The sequence below is a fragment of the Lissotriton helveticus genome, chromosome 1_2 (assembly GCF_964261635.1).
Source record: "Lissotriton helveticus chromosome 1_2, aLisHel1.1, whole genome shotgun sequence".
In the NCBI taxonomy this organism is placed as follows: domain Eukaryota; kingdom Metazoa; phylum Chordata; class Amphibia; order Caudata; family Salamandridae; genus Lissotriton; species Lissotriton helveticus.
In genome coordinates, this window is record NC_136058.1 from 78,038,721 (window position 1) to 78,061,392 (window position 22,672).

The following is a 22,672-nucleotide window of genomic DNA, read 5'->3' on the forward strand; positions in this document are numbered from 1 at the left end:
TTCTGTTCTACAGGACTTTCTGGTGTGAACTTAGTTTGCTGACCCACCTCCGGGGGTTGGTATTGCTGTGGTATTTATTCTAAGGTAAGGAATCTATAACTACGGTCCCTTTCAGATGAACAAGTTACCTTCAGTAACAATGTATCTGTAAGAGACATTAATAGTTATGGATTCCTTACTGCCCCACCCATCCTCCCTGTTCTGCGAACTGACTTCTAGGGATAGGGACTCCCTTCCAGGGCCCTAGTTGTGTGCACCAGTGGTCAGTGTCCTGCATGGCTCTGCACTTCTGGCATGGAAACTCATGTCCGAACTGATGTCTGCGCGCAGGGGCGGCATCTAAGTAGACACCGCAACATCATCCCGGCGACCCCAATGCTGACATTGAATGCAGTCTCGACCGACACCACCTACCGACCTGCAGGGGTACTGCTACAAAAAAGTTTCTCCGTATCCATTCTGACGCCTGGGGGTAATCCTAAGGTAAGGAATCTATAACTACTAATGGGGTATATTCTGAAGAACTTGTGATAACCATCGCAAAAGTTACTTAATGCAACCCTCAACATTGCAGTCTATCGCGGGAAAGGATTAGTTACTTACCTGTAATCCTAGTTCTCTTCCAGGGGTATCCTCATCAAAGTCATAAGCATTAGAATATTCCTGCCCATGTGCGGGACCCCGGAAACACTATATTATATGTGCTCCACATATATATACTCATATATATATATATATATATATATATATATATATATATATATATATATATATATAAAGACGAAGCTCCTCCTCAGCTTGCTCTGCGCTCGCAGACACCGCCTCCACGCCAGCAAAAGAATGAGGACCGGACCAGCAGAGTCAGCAAGATGGTATTTTTATTTTTAGAACATATATATAAAAACATGCAATAGCAGCCAAATCACATCAGAGCTGAAATATGCTGTGAAGAATTTCCACCATACATGAATAATATGCATTAGAAACATGAGAAACAACACCAAAGATTGTTTAGAAACTGTTTTAATGCTTAGGCATCAGTAGAAATTCTTATAACTCCCTGAAAGCATAGAAAGCTCCCAGGCTGCATTGCAAACACACAGTCTAAAAAGACTGAAAAGCTAACCTGTAGATGTATACAAAAAACTGACACCGTGCCTTTAAGGCACCCCTGACCCCCGGTATCCCATCATGCCTCAGGGGTGACATTTAGGTCAGTTGTTCTTTTCGGAGACTGAAAAAACCAAGTAACAAATAGGTTTGTTGGGAAAAGGTGAGGTTGTCCCTGGGTGGGTGGTAAATACTGTGAAGAGAGCATATCGGTTTGCCCTCACTAATAATGTCTAGGCAGATGTATTCACAGGATGTTGGGGATGGTAGGGAGGTGGAATTGGCTTTCAGACAGAGAGGTTGTTCCTGTAGATGCATGCGATTCCACCAACTATTTTTCCTGATCTGTCAAGTCTGATGATGTGGTAGTTGGGAGGAACCAGAATGTCCATTATAGGTGACGAAGATTCAGTTAGCCAGGTTTCAGTCAGGATGATTAGGTCAAGGTCCATCGATAAGAGGAGATCAGCAATGGCGGAGGAATGTTTCGAGGCCGATCTGCAGTTGAGGAGAGTGCATTTTAGACAGGGTGTGTTGAGGGTGGTAGAGGGTTCTAGAGAGAGAGGGACTTTTCTAAGGTTATTGGGGATGGAGAATCTGCTGTTTAGTGTGGGGGGTCTAAGGGCATTTGGGTGTATCGTGGGAATTGTGAGGTGTATGTGTGATTTTGGGGGGCTGGGTCGTAGGAGCGGAGAAGGGAGAGTGTGTCGAGGTCCGAAGTCGGGTTGTAGGTGCGACTAGGGCGGTTGTTGCGATTGCGAGCTGGGATTGAGGTCCAGTGTGGGGAGAGTTGAGTGAGAGTCAATCGGAAGGGTGGGGGACAAGTTGGGAGGGGAGGAGTAGTTGGGTGAGGGGTTGTAGGGGCGTCGAGGGTGACGAGGGCGGTTGCTGTGATTATGAGCAGGGATTGACGCCCGGTGTGGGGCGTGTTGAGTGAGAGCGTCAACCGGTGGGGTAGGGGACAAGTTGGCAGGGGAGGTGGAGGTGGGTGAAGGGAGTATGGGGTGTGTGGAGAGTAGTTCTTTGATGATGTGCATGTCTTCTTTGATCTGAATGAGGGTGGCCATGATGTTGTCTAACGTGGGGTAGGTGGTGGAGGTGGGGGTGGCAGTCAGAGGTGAATGACTGGCCATGGAATTCGCGTGCAGGTGGGGGAGTGGGCTGGTGTTCGTGCAGGGCTGCGTTGTGATAGTGTACGGGATGGTGTTGGGGAGGAGAGGGGTTTTGGGCGGGAGGGGTGCGGATGAGGTAGGGAGGAGGTTGGTGGTATGAGTGAGGGCATTGATGGAAGGCGGGGAGATCAAGGTGGAGGATGGGTGTCTGATAGTAGTGGTGGGGGTGCAGGAAGGGTAATGGGGGCTGAGAGTGGGGGGGGAATGGGAATGGAGATGGTCCTGTTGTGGGGAGGGGGAGTTAAATTAAGAGAGGAGGTGTGTTCTGCATAGTTAGTTAAAGGGTAATGAGGACTGAGAATGGGGGGGATCAGGGGTAGGATTTGTCGTTGTGCATGTCGTTCTGGTGCTGAACTATGTTAGATGTGTTGTGGGTGGGAGCTGTGCTGTCAGGGGTGAGAGGAGTGTTAATGGTATGTGTGGAGGTCCGAGGGTTGGTAGGAGGGGTGGGAGTGTGAGTGGTGTATGAAGGGGAGCGATCTGTGTCTGTGTTTGAGGCGTGTGTGGCAGCTGCCTGGTGCTGAACTGGGATAGAGGGGTTGTGGGTGGGAGCTGAGAGGTCAGAGGTGGTAGGTGTGTCTCTGATTGAGGAGTGTGTAGTAGCTACCTGGTGCTAAAATAAGTTAGAAGGGTTGTGGGTGGTGGGAGCTGTGAGGTCAGGGGTGGTAGGACTGGAGGAGATATGAGTGTTGGTCCGTGAATTGGAGAGGTGCTCTTTGAAAGTGGGGAAAAAGTTGTCTAGTAGTTCCAGGTTCCTGTCTGTGGATTGAGATAGGACAATCCCGTTATTGTAGATAGTGATGGTAGCTCTGCCTGGGAAGAGTTGGGATGGTGTGATGGAGAGAGTTAGGCTGTGAGAAGATTTCCTGGCGGTGGAGACGGTGAGGAACGCTTTTCTCCATTGAGCTCTGCGTGTGGTGTGGAAGATGATATCAGTGTTCAGGGATCCATTGACCGGTGAGAAGTAGGTGTTGGCAAAGGGGGTTTCAGGGTGGGACCTAAGGAAGTTGTGTTTAAAGCGTTTAGCGGCTTTTTTGGTGAGTGTGGATGGGTAGTTGATTTTATATGTGTGCTTGCCGATGGGATCCATGTTGGGATGGCGGTTTAGGTGGGTATGGGGGAATGAACTATCGTGATACACATGTGCAAAGAAACAGATACAAACCGTAAATTACAAAGAGCAAAAGTGGCACTAGTGATGGAGGTTTAGGTGGGTATGGGAGAGTGAACTATCGTGATACACATGTGCAAAGAAACAGATGCAAACAGTAAATTACACAGAGCAAAAGTGGCACTAGTGATCAACCAGCATAACCAAAATATAAGAGGTAGCAGTTGGTGTACTCCAGGAATAAAAAGTGAAATGGGTGCATCTTACAAAAAGAAATATATGAGGTGCAATCCAGGAATAAAAGGTGAGATGGGTGCAGCTTACAAAAAATGTACAGAAATATGTGAGGTAGCGATCAGTGCAATACACGAATAAAAGTGAGATGGGTGCAGTTTATAATAATGTACAGTATACACCTAGAAGTATAATATTAATGATATACCGGGCCAAAATACATATACAGAATACATGTGCAAACAAAAACAGCATGAGTCAAAAATGACACTAGTGAGCAGCCAGAAATATGAGGTAGCAGTCAGTGCATTAAGTACACGTAGAAGTACAATACTGCAATAAACGGCAGACACTCAGTAGTTGAGATTAGTCTAAAGAGGCCAGTTCTTAGGGTATGGTCATATATTGAGAAAGACTAGTCCATGATGGCCGCCAAAGAGAGAGAGGGCGAGACCACTCTAAAATGGCCGCCAAAATAGGGGGGATAGATACGATAGTCCTCTGTTAGTTGCTGTTGCTTTAGGAACAGGGAAGGGCAGATTCAGATTCTAGTTTCTGTTTGAGCAAGCCCAGTTCCTATCTTGCTGGGTAAACACCTGTCATCTGTTAGCAAATAAAGTACCCAGATTTAACACAATACACACGAAGGTAAATAACAGTACACTACAAATGTATGTTGACGAATGCTGTTTTTAGGGAAATGTCGTCCTGTGTGTTCTCTCTCCATGATTTCTATCTGCTCCGCTGGCTGCCTGGAATTTATGAAAGACTTCACAGAGGTCACTGAAAAGAAGCCCAGTTAGTTCCCATTTAAACACTTAAAAAAATATATGCAGATGGAAAACTCGTTTTCGGTCTGTAAAAGTCAAAGTAAAACTAGGATCCTTACACACTGGAGATGGTCCATCCACTGTGACAATCTTTTCACAAAATCATAAACATGACTGCCAATTTAAGTAACTGTCGTAAGCTTCTTGTTGCTGTTTAACAGACGTGTACTCAGTGGGAGTAATTTTTTTGCATGTCACAGAATCTTATATTTTACTTTTTTATTTTGCAGTTGACTGCTTCATCAGCTCCTGATGTGGATGATCCAGAGGCTTTCCCAGCCTTAGCTTAACTTGGATTCTAAGTCAATCATGATGCCCTGGTTGGGCTCTCCTCTACAAGGCTTTGCATGCTTATGGATCCTAAACAACTATAACAAATTTAAGACTGTCATTCATACCATTCACACCAAAAGACTGAATTTTATCTGTTTTGAAAATGGACTTCTCTTGCTACACAGAAGCAACAATATGGTAGTCCGTTTTGTATTTAGAAATGTAATGGTAGCAGGGATGTTTTCATAATTTTTCAAAGATTATGCATTATTCATGGATACTTTTTTGTATTGCTGCTTGAAAATATGCGTTTCCAAACTTGAAATATAGGTGTGAAAAGTGTGTGTACCCTAAAGCTTTCACTTGATTTTCTTTTTTGTTTTTAAAAAAAGGATTGTGTATTGTTTCCCCCTCTCCCCAAAACTACAAACTGGTTTCAAGTAACACACTGTTTGTGATTTCTTTACCTTTCACGATGTCGGTGACATGCAAAATTAATTTGGCAAGATGTTAGTGTTGTGTGATGCTAACTTTCCTAGTCCTAATTCTTTTAAATCTTAAAATATCCCTACCAAATCTGTCACCTCCCTGTTAATGCTCTTTATACAACAGTTGATTTATGAACTTGTGACTATTTTTAAAGCACATTGGAAAATCCAAGCAGCTGTATTTGGCTCAGTGGTCATACCAAGACCGCTTGGTTATAGATGACTTTTCTGATGCATTGCCCCTTTCGCTACCCTCAAGTGTTTGTGTTCCAAAGTGTCTTTTGGTGGGTCAAATAAATATAAAATGCTTGTCCCTAGGTAATACATTGCCACCTTTGGAAGGCATTTTAATATTGTGTGGTCAGTGGAGCAGCACTGATTTTTAATGCAGTATATTTAAGCTACATTTTAAAAAATGAAAAAAACGTGGTATGAAGTTTGCTTTACAAAATTCGGTGTAACAAGTATACCGTTCCATTAACATCTATTCTTGAACGAGGAGCGGGATGAGAAAAGAGTAATAGGCTGTTTTGTGGGAAATGGAGTACCCTTTTCCACTCTGTTACATCAGCAGTGACCATCATTATATTGAATGTAAACCCAAAAACATTTTCTTTTTCCGAATTGTTTATGGTCTCAGCTACTGATCTTCAATTTCCACCTGTGAGGGGCTCTCCCACCTCCTTCTCCCCACACGCCCCCCCCGCCCCCACCACCGTCTGATGCTGAGGGGTGCTTACTGCTCCTTCAAGCCCCTTATGATTTCTTAGCTTATTTAATATGCCCCTGTGAAATCGAACCATTACCACTTCAAGAAAACATAAAAGGACTTGATAGGATGACTAATAAAACAATTTCTTAGTTTGTTGTCTTCAGTGTTTGTTAGGAGTTAGGATTTTCATTTTATTTAATGTTATTTTACACATACCTTTTTAGCTGACTGTAACATATTTGTAGCTTCTTAGCTACATAGATTAGTAGGAAACAAAATGGTATTGCCCTATTATTTTAAAAGCTGTACAGGACAGGCAACAAAGTATTGGAGACCTTTTAGTACCAAAATGGCAAAATTAAAAAAATGTTATTTAGCTTACTTGCCTTATTTAAACTGTTTTCTAAAATAAAGAAAATTAGATGTAAATAAACAAATGTTAACATTTGGGTTGGGTCCATTAGTGCATTCACCTATCAATTGGAGAAGTTTGAACAATGGGGAGGCAATTTTTCAACAATAAATGGTAACATGTTTATCACTAGTGACTTGGATCATGCTTCAAAAATCTGACAGGTCTGTTTTATCCCATAAAAAATTATTCTAGGTGGCAAGAAAGATCAAATTACAGTAAGGGTTGTCCTATTGAATTGTACACTTCATTTTAGACTTAATTGAACACAGTTTGAACATTCTTTGTTCGATCCTAAGAGGTCTTAGAAATAAATACTGCTATACACCTTGAAGCAGGGGTTTTATTGGATTCACTTGATTCCCATCGAAAATCGCATGTATCTGCTCTTCAGTGGCAACCATTTTCCCTGCAAAAGTAGTCCCATCCAAGGTACACTGGAAGCTCTAAAGGAAGGGGTCTGGTTGTCTCTTAGTCTCCCTGTTGGCACACCAGAAATTAGAGCAATATTTTGATTATCATGTCTGATGTATTTACAGTTTCATCAAGAGCCTGTATTTTAGAATCGATTTCTGTTTCTCTATAGTTGTAAATTTGCCTCTTTCAGTCCATTTATGTGTGAACTAAAGCTGTGAAAATGTCTCTAACATTTGGGGATGCTTAACAAAGATTCATTTTCATGCTCTTCAGTAAGACACCTTTAAGTAAAATGTAAACTTTCAGTTGTCTTGGAAAAGGGATTAGGTTCTTGCTCTTCAGCTAGTCTTTCATGCACTTTGTTCTCTTTACTCTTCATCAAAGTTCCATTGTTTGAGGAGCAGGGCAGTCTGGATACTTATTTTTATGGGAGTTTTATATCTTTAAACTTTGAGCATGAAAGAGTATCTTTTCCTTAAGCACCACTTCTGAAGAAAACAAGGTTGATAGATAAATGCAAAAATTGATCTCCTGTAAGAAAATATATATATATATGTTCTGGGGAAAAAATGTATTCAAGCAAAACTACGTTTAAGTCCATGTGTGGCTATGGTATTTGCAGATGTTTTGTAGAGACGAGACTACTATGTAATTGGATTTACATTGAATATCTCATGTCCATTGAGATTGGAAATCCCACGACTGTTGATTTAATAAATGCGGGTCATAGGCCTAAAGCTGAACGTTTAAAAGATATAAATGTTAATTATTTTATATCAATTCTAATTGAAGTTTCATATCTATCCCTAATGTTCTAGTAAAGCGTGTTTGATGCAGGTTTTGGGGCAATGCATCAATCAGACCTTTGAACTGGTTACAGTTAGCAATGAGTTTGAATTACCAGTTAAACCTGAGGATAATTGATATTCATGCAGCTTGTATAAATTGTCTCTACTAGAATCCTAGCCATGTGGACTTATGTACTCATGGATGAATGAGGCCAGAATATGGACTGAACTGCGCTCCCTGGATTTCTGTGCGCACTTTAATGCTTTTTTCTTTCCTTCACTTAACTGATTTCAAGCATTTTCTTCATTGCATTTGTCTTTAGGTCTCGCCTGAGCCAGAATGCGCTGCTTTGTGTGGCTTTTAGTAAGGACTTTAAATTTTGAACACACGCTTGTGCATGTGTTTTTTTTGTGTGCGTCTTTCTAAGCAAGACCACGCAATTGGGCAAAGGCGGGTGCATGTCCCTGTCCCCCCCCCCCTTCTCTCTCTCCCTTGGCCTCGGGAGCAGGCATCAGCGCCATCTGTTTCCAATTATCGTGCCCGCGTCTTGCTTTCTCGTTAATTAGAAACAGATGGCACTGGCTTTAGTAAATGAGGGCTGCTGTCAGTGTGACGCCCTCTTCAATACAATTGTTGACATCAGCGCTTGTTTTTCCCTTTCTCCAACACTCTTGTTCGCCCTCTTACATGACGGTGTGAATGAGTGGCTTTTGTTTTCTGCTAGAGTGTGCTGGTACATCATTCCTCTCTGCAGAAGAAAATTCACTGGCGCCATCTTTTGAATTGCTTTATGCTTTGCTCTTGCTTGGGGTCATTGACATCCCGTTTTTGTTTCACCCTACATTCATTGCACATAACGTCACACGATTGGAGAATAGCTGCTTTGATGTATACATAGTTTTGCAGCGTGAATCTTTCTGGATTCACAATACTGTGCATTATTACGCGGTCTAGTGGTTGGGTCCGGAATCGTAGTCTTTTCTAATTAAAAAAATATATATATGTTTCCGTAGCCCAGGTGGGCATCGACGTCCCACCTTTTGGTGTCCTTCCTGTGACGTCAGCACACTGCCTGCGGAAGCTCCCGGAAGCTCCCACCCTTGGGCTCCATCTTCAGATTGTTTTTTCTGCCGTTGGGTCTGGATCGTCACCGTGAGGTTCCTGAAAACTCTAGAGCCCCAAGAACACCAGAGGAAGAGGGCCTGTACTATTTTGAGGGAGAAGGCGAGGAATACTGGCAAACAAGTTTGGACTCTGCATTCTCGGTGGTGCAGGACCTGGATTGGCAGGACCTTGATGCCAAAAGCCTGGATGAGGCCATAGATACGTATCCTTCGCTGCCAGATGACATTGGCATCTACAATATGGTCATCAGAAACACGGCAACAGCATATGGGGCGAAACTGGAGGAAGAAAAAACAAAAGCCTGCTTCCTCTTGGAGACACTACTCCCAACACAAACTAGGAGTCAATTCCTCCCCATGTTCCAAGTGTCCTGGACCAGGAAAGTGAAGCAGTCAAGGAGCCCTCAATCTGTAGGTCTGTCACCTAGGACAGGGAAGATGTACAAACACTCCTCTAAGGATCCACCATACATACAAGGATCCGTCACAGCTGACTCCATCATTGCAGCAACAGCCATAAAGAGGGCCAATGTTCCCACAAACTCGGGCCCACCACCAGACAAGGAGAGTAAGAGGATAGACCTCACTGGGAGGAAAATAGAGTGGAATGCAGCAGTTCACTGGCAAATTTCCAACTTAAATGCCCTACTCAACAGGCACACGAACCAGCATTGGGAGGAGGTCGGACAGCTACTCAAACACCTCCCTGAGCAATACCAACAGAGATCAACACACCTGGTGGAGGAAGACAAGAACATAGCAAACTCATGCCTAAAATCAGCCCTGGATGCGTCCGACACATCCAGCAGACTCATGATGATTGGGGTCACCGAAAGAAGACCTGCCTAGCTGAGAATCTCCGGCTTTGAGCCAGAAGTCCAGAACAACTTTCTGAACACTCACTTCAATGGAGAAATCCTGTTTGGGCGCCTGTGGATGAGAAACTGACGCTACTCGAGAAGGAAAATGAAACTGCAAGGTCCACTGGGGTTTTACAATTCAGAGGAATGAGAAGGGGCACCCCGACACGGAGACCAAACGGAAGGGGGGGGGGTGAAACCAGTCAGGAACATCACATCAGACTTTCCAGCAGAACTAGCAGGGCAACAACCAAGCACAGCAGAGCCAGCAGCAGCAAAACTGGCAATACCAGCCCAGGAGCCAGTCCATTCGTGGGAGAGTGAATGGATGAGGACAAACAAGAGGGGGCCAGCAACCCACCTCAAAGTGACTCGGCGCCATCAAACGTGCCCACCCACAAAACACTTCGAAGGGGGGAGAAACAACAAAATATGCAAAATGCCTTACATGTAAAAAATCAGGGATCAACGAACATTTAACACCAGTAGGAGGCAGACTAAAACACTTCTTCCAGGAGTGGAAGAAAATAACGACAGACAAATGGATACTGAACATCATATAGTTCGGATATTGCATAGAACTGGAAAACAGGCCTCCAAACAGAAAACCAAAAAGAAAGGCTCGCTCTGCAAAAGAACTATTGCTACTCCTCGAGGAAGCACAAGAACTTCTCCACAAGGAGGCGATAGAAACAGTACCATTCAAAGAAAGAAACAAGGGAGTGTACTCCACTACTTCCTTGTGCCAAAAGTGGACGAAACATCAAGACCCATGAAGGGCAAGATGGCCGCCGGGTAGGAGCTCCTGGTGGGAGCTCCAAGTGCTGGGGATCCCAATTTTGGGTTTTATCCCCGTTAGCACCCAGCTGCAACCCCTCCGTGTTGTGCTAAGCAACACAAGAGTAACTGGAACAAGTAACTGGATTTGAAATATCAGTAACCTCCTTACCTGCCTGGCGGTGGACGAAAGCTGCTGAGGATCCCCGACCAGCCTGGAAGCTGAGCCTCGCAGGAGAAGACGAGCCATCCACACCTTCCTCTTCGGTCCCTGGGCCCCCCTGGCCAGTCTGCAGAGCACGACACGGATGTCGATTGCCAGGAGCCCGCCACGCTCGACTGGTGCACGTTGTGGCTGCTTGTGAGCCAGTGGTTGCCAGCGTGACGAGCTGTGCTGTGCTCCAGAGGTATCCGACCCGCAGGCAATCACCACCGCTAGCGCCGGTCATCGGGGGAAGTGGTGCCGGACCCGCCTGCAATCACCTCCGCTGGCGCCGGTCATCGGGGATTTGGAGCCTGACCGGGAGCAATGCTGGCGCCGGACGGATGACGGGAACCCCGCTGCGGAGTGTTCCTGCTTGCCTGCAATCACCTCCGAGACCCCCGGTGCCCCGTCGGGAGCTGTGCTGTCCTGCTCGCCGAACTCCTGCCGGACTGCTGCTCCGGGTCGGATTCTACACAACGCAGCAACACCGGTGGAAGAAGCGTCCTGCTGCCAAGGTGAGCTGCAATCAACGCCGAGACCCCCGGTGCCCCACGGGCTGTCCTGCTCGCTGAGCTCCTGCCTGACTGCTGCACCGAGGCTCCAGGGCTCCGGGTCGGAATCTACACAACTCGGCGACACCAGAGAAAGCAAGCGCTCTGTTGCCAAGGTGAGCTCTGTGTCCCCCCCCCCCACTCTACAAGCTGTGCTCTGCGCCCCCCCCCCCCCACTCCACTCCCTGAGATGTTTTGGAGCTGTGATCGGGGATGTAACCTTGCAGATGGGGGGTGAGAGCGGTCTGAACGAGTGCAGGTGAGCGAGGACAACCCTACCCCCGTGAGACCCTCGGTGAGATCGTGGATCATTGCTCACATCGTGTCTCTCAGTCAGATGCCCTTCCGCCACCCCCCCCCCCCAATAATTGGCGCACAAGTATAAGTTAGTCTGATCCCAAATGCAGTGTCTGCACAGGCGAGTTGGGGAGCTGCTTGTCCTGATTAACACTGTTGCAGCATGGTGAGCACGGTGTTCATGAGGTTCCTGAAGTTTTAAACACGCAAATAACTACTATGAATGCTCTGAATGGTCTAACACAGCGGTACTGGCATGCAAAATTAATGCTGTGTTCAAAGCGATCCCTGCACTCTCCACTAACTAAAATGGCGGGGGCCATAAAGAAGAGCCATAAATCTCCTCCACTGCCCACCAGATGACCATGAGGCTACATACCAATGAGCTCAGGGGTCACCAAAATAGAGATAAGACGCGCTCCTCTCCTCCTTGCAACACTGGAGCTGTACCTTCTCCTCCCCACCAACTAACACAGATGATGGACTAACCAGACCTGCCCTAGAGTAGAAAGGGAAACCTAACTCTCTAAAGGACTTCAACAACAGACAAAGGACTACTACAAAAGACGCTGGTTTCTGCATGTGCTACTCGGGAGGCCATCTGAACATAACCTAAGAACTGGCCTTTTTATACCAATCCCACCCACTTACTTTACCTGTATTTTGAACATTTGTAATGTTCAAAACACCTCTTATACCTATCAATGCAGTATTATACTTCTACCCGTATTTTTAACACCTGTAATGCACAGACTACTACCTCAGATACCTTGGTTGCTAACTAATGTCATTTCCGATTTTTGATTTTTGATTCATGTACACTACTGGCTTCATCTGTGTTCTGCTCTTATATTCGATCAGCAGTATACTTGAACCTGTATTCTGCACTATTCTGCACATTTCCGCAACCTGCACCCATCCCCGCTTTCCTCTCCTGTTATGCACCGATTGCTCTCCCATATATCGCATTCTTCTTTTGTATTCTGCACTATTCTACACAGTTCTGCAACCTGCACACATTCTCACTCTTCTCTCCTGTATTGCACCGACTGCTACCTCATATATGTCTGGCTGCTCTCTAGGGTCATCTCTACCTGTATTTTGAACATTTGTAATTCACAGACTGCTACCCCATATATTTTGATTGCTCTCTAGTGTCACTCCTACCTGTATTTTGAACATTGGTAATGCACAGTTTGCTACCTCATATTTCTTGGTTGCTAATTAATGTCACTTTGATCTGTGATTTTTGATTCATGTAATTGCTGTCTGCACTTGTATCCTGCCCTTATATACTATCAGTACTATACCTACACTTACACCTTGTTCTCTGTAATTTAACGTTCCTCAGGACTGAGTGTCTGCCTTTCTACAGTGGTATAATATGTTGCTATACCGTATGCTATTATATTATATGTTCACAGGGGTATTTTATTTACAGGGGCATTATATTCCCAGTTGGATCTTGCACATTTCACTCTTCCTTACCTGTAATGCACCGATGTTACCTCATATATTTACATCATATATTTACACTCCAGACGAAGATAGGGTGTCGGCATTTTACAGTGATATTATTATAGGTATATATTCCTAATTGTATCCTACACATTCCACTTTTTCCTCACCTGGATGCACCGATTGCTACCACATATATTTACACGCCAGACGTAGATAGGGTGTCTGCATCTTACAGTGGTATTATTATACGTATATATTCCTAATTGTATCATTATTATGTATCTGTATCTGTATCTGTATCTGGATGCATCTGTCTGACCTGAATATGCTGTTGAGTCCAACTATGCTCCCACATGTACTTTCCCCACCCCAATTGATATGTACTCACATGCTATAACCTTCTTCTGTAAAGCGCTCTGATATCTGCAAAGATCTTGTTCGCGCTATATAAAACTTTCAAAATAAAACAAAATAAAATCCTGGATCTATGGTTCCTAAACCAATTCATAAACTCAAAGTCAAAATGACATCCCTACAAAAAGTCATCCCTCAGGTAAGGGAAGGAGATTTTTGGTCCACCATAGACCTCAAAGATGCCTAACTAAACATACCCATGAACAGACAAGGGAGTGTACTCCAACTACTTCCTTGTGCCAAAAGTGGACGAAACATCAAGACCCATCCTGGATCTACGGTTCCTAAACCAATTCATAAACTCAAATTCAAAATGACATCCCTACAAGAAGTCATCCCTCAGATAAGGGAAGGAGATTTTTTGTCCACCATAGACCTCAAAGATGCCTAACTAAGCATACCCATGAACAGACAACACAAACATCTACTGAGATTTGCCATAGATGAAGCGCACTACCAGTTCACAGCCCTGGCCTTCGGACTAAAATCCGCACCAAGGGTCTTAACCAAGTGCCTTGCAGCAGTAGCAGTGCACCTATGCAGGGCAGGGATTCATGTATACCCCTACCTCGACAACTGGGTAATAAAAGCAAATCTGAAAAACAGGCCACTGGGATGACGTCGTCGGAGTACTTAGAAGCTGCCCTCGCGCGCTGACGTCAGTTGTTCTTTTTTCCGTGCCAGCAAGCGCAGGTCTGGAGAAAGTGGTACCCTTTAGTCACTTTTTGACTAAGCTTTTTCGATCCTTTTTGGATTTGTTTCGAGTCTCCGACTCCATCGGTGCCGGTAGGGATGCCCGGCTTCAAGCCCTGTGCTGACTGCAACCGACTGTCGGTTACTGCCCCCCCCTCTGCCGGTGCCTACATTGCCTGGGGCCCCGACCACGATGACAAGTCGTGCCCCGACTGCTGGTCCTTGACGTTGAAGGCTAGGCGGGAGTGGTCCCGCAAGCGCCTTGAGCTCTGGCAGTTGGCCCTGCGCGAGGTCTGAGTCCGGTAGGAGGTCGAGGGACCGGTCTCGGGGCTGGAGTTTTCACAGCTTGGTGAGTCGACCCCACTCGTCGGGCTCCAAGTCTTCAGGTAAGAGGCACAAGAAGTCGAAGAGGCTCTTCTGACTCCCCCTGACGCTTGCATGATGCGGCCGGGGGTTCGGGTGACACCGCCCACGCGGCTCTGCCGGAGCCGCAGGCGTCGCTGTCTGCTCCATACCTGCCGGTCTCTGGGCATAACGCGACGCCGGAGGTGATCAATGCCTTCCTTATGGGGAAGGGGAATAGGGGGGTTGTGTCTGAGGACCCCCAGTCAAGAGTACTGGACATAGGAACTAGGGGAAGCCAGTGACCTGGATACCTCCCCAGGCACTGGTTTTGTCTCCCCTCCTACCGTGGCTACGGAGGAGGGGGCAGCTTATAGTGTGGTGCTGATGAGGGCAGCCAAGGCCTTGGCTCTTGAGCTCCCCGTTGCAACAGTGAGGTCCAACATCCTCACAGAGGTCCTTAAACCGCAGGTAAGCTCCCCAGAGCCTCTACTGCGGTTTAATGAGGCTCTCACAGACGTACTGTTGGGCACTTGGTACAGGCCCTCCTGTAGATAGGAACGTCGCTAGGCGCCACCGCCCATCTCCGGGGTGACACTAGTTTCTTGTCCACCCACCCCACCCCTGAGAGTCTGGTTATCCAGGTCTCTACCTCCCAATCCGCATTCCCAACGGCACCACCAGATTGGGAATCCAAGAGGTACGAACAGTTCGGAAAGATGTTCTCCTCCCTTAGTTTGGGGTTGCGGTCAGTCAACACCGCGTGCCTCTTGGGCCGTTATACCCACTCTCTGTGGGATATGGTTGCGGCCGTGCTGCCAGAGTGCCCGGAGGGAGCCCGGGCGTAACTCGCTCAAGCCCTTGCGGAGGGAAGGGACGCAGTGCGGTACTCTATCAGATGTGGACTGGATACCACGGACTCGCTAGGAAGAGTGATTTCCACGTCTGTGGCGGTTCGCTGCCATGCCTGGCTGAGGTCTGCCAACTTTTCGGCCGATGTCCAAATCACCCTTATGGACATGCCGTTCGATGGCAGTCACCTCTTCGGTGGCAAGGCAGATCATGCACTGGATCGCTCTAAGGACTCCAGGGCTACGGCCAAGTCCTTGGGCCTGTCGGCCTCGCGCCAGCAATCTTCTGCTCAGGGCCCCTTTCGTGGCCACGGAAGGGGTGCTCCCACACGTCCTGCCAGCCACAAGCTGCAGACTAACATTCAGCGCGGTGGTGGATGTGGTTACCGTCGCGAAGGTAACAGGGGACAACGGCGCGGCCAGTCCACATCCACCCCTGCAGCATCCGCCTCAAAGCCTTCCTAGTCTGAGCTTTCAGGCCCATTTGACGCCAGTGGGGGGCAGGGTTCGCCATCACCTCCCCCACTGGCGCTCTATCACATCGGACAGGTATGTGCTGCAAATCGTCTGAAAGGGCTACTCCCTCTCCTTCGAGGCGACCCCCTCCTGCCATGCCACTGCAGTACCACCGTATGTCGGGGGATCACCTGCAACTTCTGCAAGAGAATGTTAGGGCCCTCTTGGCCAAGGGGGCCATCGAGCGCGTTCCTGGGCCAGAAGTAGGGTGTGGTTGTTACTCCAACTTCTTTCTGCTTCCCAAGAAGGGCAAAGGGGGCCTACGTCCTATCTTGGACCTCCGGAACGTCAGCAGCTTCCTCTGGAAGGAGAAGTTCAAGATGCTGACTTTGGCTCCGGTCTTAGTTGCCCTAGACCCAGAAGACGGGATGGTAGCGTTGGACTTGAAGGATGCCTATTTCCACATCCCCGTCCTGCAGGCCTACCTGTGGTTCAAGGTAGGCCACGAGCATTTTCAGTTTACTGTGCTCCCCTTCGCCCACACCAGCGCCCCACGGGTGTTCATGAAAGTGATGGCGGTGGTCGCAGCTCATCTGCGCAGGTTAGGGGTTTCAGTCTTCCCCTACCTCGACGACTGGTTGTTGAAGGTGGGCTCACCCCAGACATTCATCAGCCTCCTCCAGACTACGGCCGACCTCCTGCACCTGCTGGGGTTCTCCATCAATGTGCTGAAGTCGCACCTGTGTCCCTCTCAGAAGCTCCTCTTCATCGGAGCGGTTGTAGACTCGGCGCAGTTTCGGGTTTATCCTCCCGAACAGCGGGTACGGGATATTCGGGCTCTGATTCTGATCTTTCAGCCTTTATCCAGAGTCTCGGTAAGGTTGACGCTGCGGCTTCTGGGGCTGATGGCCTCCTGCATCCTTCTGGTGCATCATGCCAGGTGGCGGATGCAGGCTCTGCAGTGGGACCTGAAGTTTCAGTGGGCCCAGCATCAGGGCAACTTGTCCGACCATGTTTTGATCTCGGAGGGCACTGCAAGACAGTTGCAGTGGTGGCTCACGGACCGCAATTGGGTCAGCGGCAGATCCCTCTCCCTACCCCAACTGGAGCACGTAGTTGTGATGGACACGTCCCTCCAGGCTGGGGGTGGGGAGGGCACATGGGAGAGGCAGTGATCAGAGGCCTCTAGTCTCCGGCGGAGTCCCGGCTCCACATCAACCTTCTGGAGCTGCGGGCAATCCGGCTTGCACTGAAGGCATTCCTCCCCTGTGTCCGGGGGAGTGTAGTGCAGGTGTTCACAGACAACACACCGCCATGTGATACTGCAACAAACAGGGTGGGGTGGGTTTGTGGACCCTTTGCTGGGATGCTCTGCGCCTCTGGCAGTGGCTGGAACATCAGGGTGTGACCCTGATGGTTCAACACCTGGCAGGTTCCCTGAACGCCAGGGCGGACTAACTCAGCTGTTGATGCATGATGGATCACGAATGGCGTCTGAACTTGGAAGTGGTGCAAGGCCTTTCAGCAGTGGGGAGAGCCTTGGTTAGATCTATTCGCCACAGAAGAGAACGTGCAATGTCATCAGTTCTGCACGTTGGAATTTCCACGGTGGCACTCGCTCGGAGATGCTTTTCGCCGCGAGTGGAGTTGCGGTCTGTTGTACGCCTTTCCGCCTATACCACTTCTGCCCAGAGTGCTGAAGATCAGGCGTGACCGGGCCCAAGTCATCCTTGTGGCTCCAGACTGGGCACAAAGATACTGGTATCCCGAGCTACTCAGCATGTCAGTCGATCGCCCGATTCGTCTGCCTCTTCAGGAGGACCTTCTGTCGCAGCAGCAGGGGACGGTCCTCCACCCGAACCTGTCCAGTCTCCACTTACATGCATGGAGATTGAGTGGTGGCAGTTGAGGCCATTTGACTTGCCTCCTGAAGTCTGTAATGTGATTCTGGCAGCCAGGCGTCCCTCCACAAAATCGGTATACACCTGCAGGTGGAACAAATTTGTGGCATGGTGCACAGCAAAGGCTGTGGCTCCCCGTTCTGCCCCTCTTTCAGAGGTTCTCCTCTTTCTTCTTTCTCTTGCCGAGCAGGGCTCTGCTCTGGGCACTCTAAAGGGCTACCTCTCTGCCATTTCCGCCTTCTTAAGGCTCCCTGATCAGCCCTCTTTGTTCAAGTCCCCGGTTGTAAATAGGTTTTTGAAGGGCATCACTCGTGTTTCCTCCTGTTCCTTTCGTGATGCCTCAGTGGGACTTAAACCTTGTTCTTACTTTTTTGATGTGCGTTCCCTTCGAGCCACTTCATAACTGTCCATCACCTCTGCTAGGAGAGTGAGCTCCAGGCTCTTTCTTCTCAACCTCCTTTCCTTTCTTCTCAACCTCCTTTCCTTTCTGTCCATCTGGACAAAGTTGTGTTGCGGCCATGACCCTCCTTTCCTGCCCAAGGTAGTCGCAGCCTTCCACATCGGGCAGTTCATCACCTTGCCCACCTTCTTTCCGCCTCCCTCGAAAGAGGGAGAGGCTCCACCGTCTGGACCCAAAACGTCCGCTCTCATATTATCTGGATTGTGCACGCCAGTTCTGGGTGGAGACCAACTCTTTGTTGGTTACGTGGGCGCTAAGAAGGGACAGGCGGTGCACAAACGGACCATTTCTCGATGGGTCGTCTTGTGCAGCAAGGCTTGTTACTCTCTGGCTAAAAAGGAGCCTCCTGTGGGGCTACGTGCCCATTCCACTTGGGCCACTGCAGCTACTACTGCCCTGGGTCGGGGAGTCCCCTTGCAGGACATTGTCAGGCAGCTAAGTGGGCCTTGCTGCACATGTTCGCAAGACACTACCTGGACCGCTTAGTCCGGAGAGATGGCTTTTTTGCAGTTCCGTTCTCCAGGACTTTCTGGTGTGCAGACCCTCCACCGGGGTTGGTAATGCTGGGGTATCTATTCTAAGGTAAGGAATCTAATATTAACCAGTTTCTTTCAGATGCACAAGTTACTTACCTTCGGTTACGATATATCTGTAAGAAACAGTAGTTAGTATTAGATTCCTTACCGCCCCACCCATCTAGGGTTAAGGTCATCCCCTTTCAGGGCCCTAGTTTTTATGGCACCAGTGTTGGTTTTTAGGTCTCGTCCTTTACCATTCCGAAGGAATGGGAAATGGCGAGAATTCAAGTGCTCGAACTGATTGTCAAACCACCGCATTTTTTCGTGGCGTTTTCTTCGAGTGCACGTGGCCACAGGCACGCGCTTTTGGCCCATACACTTTCATGGCCATCTGTTCCTCAATGTCCCTCCCACCCTTCGTTTGATCTTGCCGCGAGTTCAGGCTAATGGCCCTCCCCCCTCCCCCAGCACAGAGCGCGCATCGCGGCTGCACAGCACATCAAAGGGCTTCTCCCAGCGTGTGCTGTGCGGCTTCTCCTCCCCTAATTATGTGGCCGGCCGTACTTGTGTTTCCCGGCCGCTCTTGTATTTAATTAGCAGCAGCAGCATTTCTCCTGCGCCAGGCCACATCAAAGGCTCTGTGCCACCTTCACCCACACAGCAACACTTACAGACACGCAACGCCACTCACACCCACGCAAGCCCACTATCATCCACGCAACACCACACTCACCCACGCAACGCCACTCACCCAAGCAACACCACTCACACACGCAACGCAACTCATCCACGCAACCCCACTCATCCACGCAACGCCACTCACACACGCAACGCCACTCACACACGCAACGCCACTCACACACGCAACGCCACTCACACACGCAACGCCACTCACACACGCAACGCCACTCACACATTGTGGGTGCAGATTGTGGGTGCAGATTCAGAGTGCAGATTCAGGGTGCAGATTCAGGGTGCAGATTCAGGGTGCAGATTCAGGGTGCAGATTCAGGGTGCAGATTGTGGGTGCAGATTGTGGGTGCAGATTGTGGGTGCAGATTCAGAGTGCAGATTCCGAGTGCAGATTGTGGGTGCAGATTGTGGGTGCAGATTGTGGGTGCAGATTGTGGGTGCAGATTGTGGGTGCAGATTGTGGGTGCAGATTGTGGGTGCAGATTCAGGGTGCAGATTCAGGGTGCAGATTGTGGGTGCAGATTGTGGGTGCAGATTGTGGGTGCAGATTGTGGGTGCAGATTGTGGGTGCAGATTGTGGGTGCAGATTCAGAGTGCAGATTCAGAGTGCAGATTCAGAGAAAACTCAGCAGCACCACCACCATTGCAATGCAATAGGTCTCGTTTTAACACAAATTTAAGCTATAGGCCTTGTAAATGTAAATGTAAATGTGCTGGACTTGTAAAGCGCACAGCTGCCCGTGAGCGTCCCGGCGCTTGCTTAGGGAACCCGTCATGGTATTCCCCTGTAAGAAACCCCGGCAGGGTGTCCACAAGGTGAAAGCCAGGCATCCCTGCGCGAGGGGCCGTAGTGGCCCCTCATTTGTAAATGACAAAGCCTTTTATTTATGTTCCAAAAACCAGAACGCAAAAATAAAGGGCATTATCATTTACAATGCTAATAGTTCAGACTCGCGTTATTGCGAGACCTATTGCATTTCCAATGCTTGTTATCATGGCTCTGCGTTTTCTGGTGTGGAAAAGCTGTGTATAAGAACTGATGTCAGTGCGTGAGGGTGGCGTCTAAGTACTCCGATGTCATCCCAGTGCTGCTGACGACTGACGCGGAGCTGCACGACGACTCCTACCAATGCGCAGGGGTACTGCTACGCAAAAAGTTCCAGATCCAGTCTGACGCTTGGGGATATTCTAAGGTAAGGAATCTAATACTAACTACTGTTTCTTACAGATATATTGTTACCGAAGGTAAGTAACCTTTTGCGTTCATACAAACAATGCCAAAGACATGCACAGCGGGTCATGCTGACAGAACTAGGATTCTCTATACACTGGGGGGGGATCTTCAATGGAACCAGAACAGGTGAAGATCTTCCTAGGTGCACAGATCAACACAATCTAGAGGAAGGTTCCCCCAGTGACAAGAGAACACTTGCCCTGCTGAAGGAGACATGTCTATACCAGAAGGGGCAAGCTCTGACAGTGAGCAGAATCATGGGGATGATGGTGTCCTGCATACACCTAGTCTCCAATATGACCACATTAGACCATTCCTGGAATGGCTCCAACAGCAATGGCCACAATCTACAGGGGAAGATCTAGTGGTTTTAACACACGCAGTGCAAGAGGAGATAGCGTGGTGGAACAAGGAGAACCTAACAAAGGGGAAAGCCTTTAACAACATCAAACCCAACAGTGACGATCACCACAGATGCATCCCAGAGGGGATGGGGAGCAAATGAACCAGCTCAAGGTGCGGGGGTCTGTGGACACAGATGCGATCAAGCAGATCAACTACCTAGAACTAAAGCCCGTGTCCCTTGCCCTAAAAGCCTTCCAGAAACAACTATACAAGCAGTCTGTTAATACAGACAACAACAATGTTCTACATCAACAAACAGGGAGGAACACAGTCAGTTGCACCATCCAACCTAGTGCAGGAGAGATGGAGATGGGCCATCCCACTAGAAATAGACCTGGCTATACACTTCAGGAAAGGACAACGTGGAGGCAGTCAGGCTCAGCAGACAGACATCAGCATCCCACGAGTGGGAGCTCCATGCACAGGAAGCGCAAAAGCTATTCAAAAAGTGGGGGACACTGAAAATAGACCTATTTGCAACACACCAGAATGCAAAATGCCAATACTTTGCATCCAGGGGAATGCCCTATGGATAAGCTGGTCGAAAACATTTGCCTACGCTTTTCCCCCTCATGCCACTGATACACAGGGTACTCAACAAATGCAGAACCAGCAACATGACACTGATTCTGGTGCCACCACAGTGGGCCATACAGTCCTTGTTCTCACAAATAGTGGAGATGGCGCAGGAACCGCCTCACAAGTTATCAAAAAGAATAGACTTGCTCTCCATGCAAAACGGGGAGGTACTCCACCCAGAGCCAGAGAGCCTCAGCCTGGCGGCATGGCTCCTGAAAATGTAGAGTTTGCACACCTGAAACTCCCAGAGAGCATGCTGTGGGTGGCAAGGAGACCTACCACATGGAGGTGCTATGTGGCGAAATGGAAAAGATTCACACAATGGTGCATCAGGAAAAAACTACACAAGAAAATGAGCAAGGAATCAACCTTGCTAAAATATTTAACACACCTGCTGAAAGTAAACCTAAGCTCTACCTCCCTGAGAGTGCACCTACTGGCCAAGCGCTGTCTCAATGGAAAAAGGATAATTAACTTACATGGCCCGAGGTCACTTTATGTCCTTGCCTTGTAGTACTGCGATACTCCCTCCCTGGGTGCAACGAGGAAAAGTTGCAACACGCACTGTCCTGCGTTTGAAAAAGAAAATCTTAGAGGCTGCCCGCTTGGTACTAAAATTCTGGCTCAGGATGCCTCCTCGCCCGCAGCGTGGTCTCGAGGCCAAAGACGGCAAGAAACCGGTAGACGCGGATACCACCAAGGGTCAGACGGCAAAAGAAAAGGAGAAAAATAAAGCGGAGCTGAAAACTGCTGGATCTGGCCCCGGCATATCTACTGTACAGAAAGCCGCCTTGAGCTTAAAGAAAGCGGTAACGAAGAGAAACGGAGCAGACAACACCCCATCCGCTAGAGATGCAGGGCTCAGCGCCAAGCCCAAAACTAAGGAAAATGCGCTTCGGCAGCCCACAGTGTCAGAAAGCTTCGCAAATACCCCACCCAATATTCCAGCAGGTAACAAACCCTCCGCGCTCAAACCTGGTATCTCAGCGGATCCTAGCGCAGGCGGGGGACCAGGAGCAGGAGCGGAGGTAGAGGCTGTACCCGGCGCTGGAGGAGTTGGCGTCTTCGGGGTAGATCCATGTCTCGTGGCTGGCGCTGGGGTTGCTAGGCAACCAGTAAGACCGGCAGGGATAGCAGGAAAGCCGGCAGCTGCAGTGCCTGCAGTTACGCTGGGAGAGATCAGAGACGCAGAAGCGACGGCTGTTGAGGGTGAGTCAAGCGGACACGCCGGGGCCGGGAAGATGTGGGAAGCAGAGGCGCAGGCACAGGCACAGGCAATGGCAACGGGGCAAACGGTAAAAAT

The 22,672-nt window shown here is 48.5% G+C and overlaps 1 long non-coding RNA gene across 2 annotated transcripts; it reads left to right on the forward strand.

Annotated features, from left to right (window-relative positions):
- The first annotated feature begins 3,506 nt into the window (after positions 1-3,506).
- On the forward strand, positions 3,507-5,085 carry LOC144798110 (uncharacterized). 2 transcript variants are annotated; one of them, XR_013603489.1, is made up of 3 exons: positions 3,507-3,697; positions 3,772-4,275; positions 4,688-5,085. It is a non-coding gene; the product is annotated as an uncharacterized LOC144798110 (long non-coding RNA). The 2 variants fall into 2 exon arrangements; XR_013603488.1 differs by having other exon boundaries at positions 3,507-4,275.
- The last annotated feature ends 17,587 nt before the right edge of the window (positions 5,086-22,672 follow it).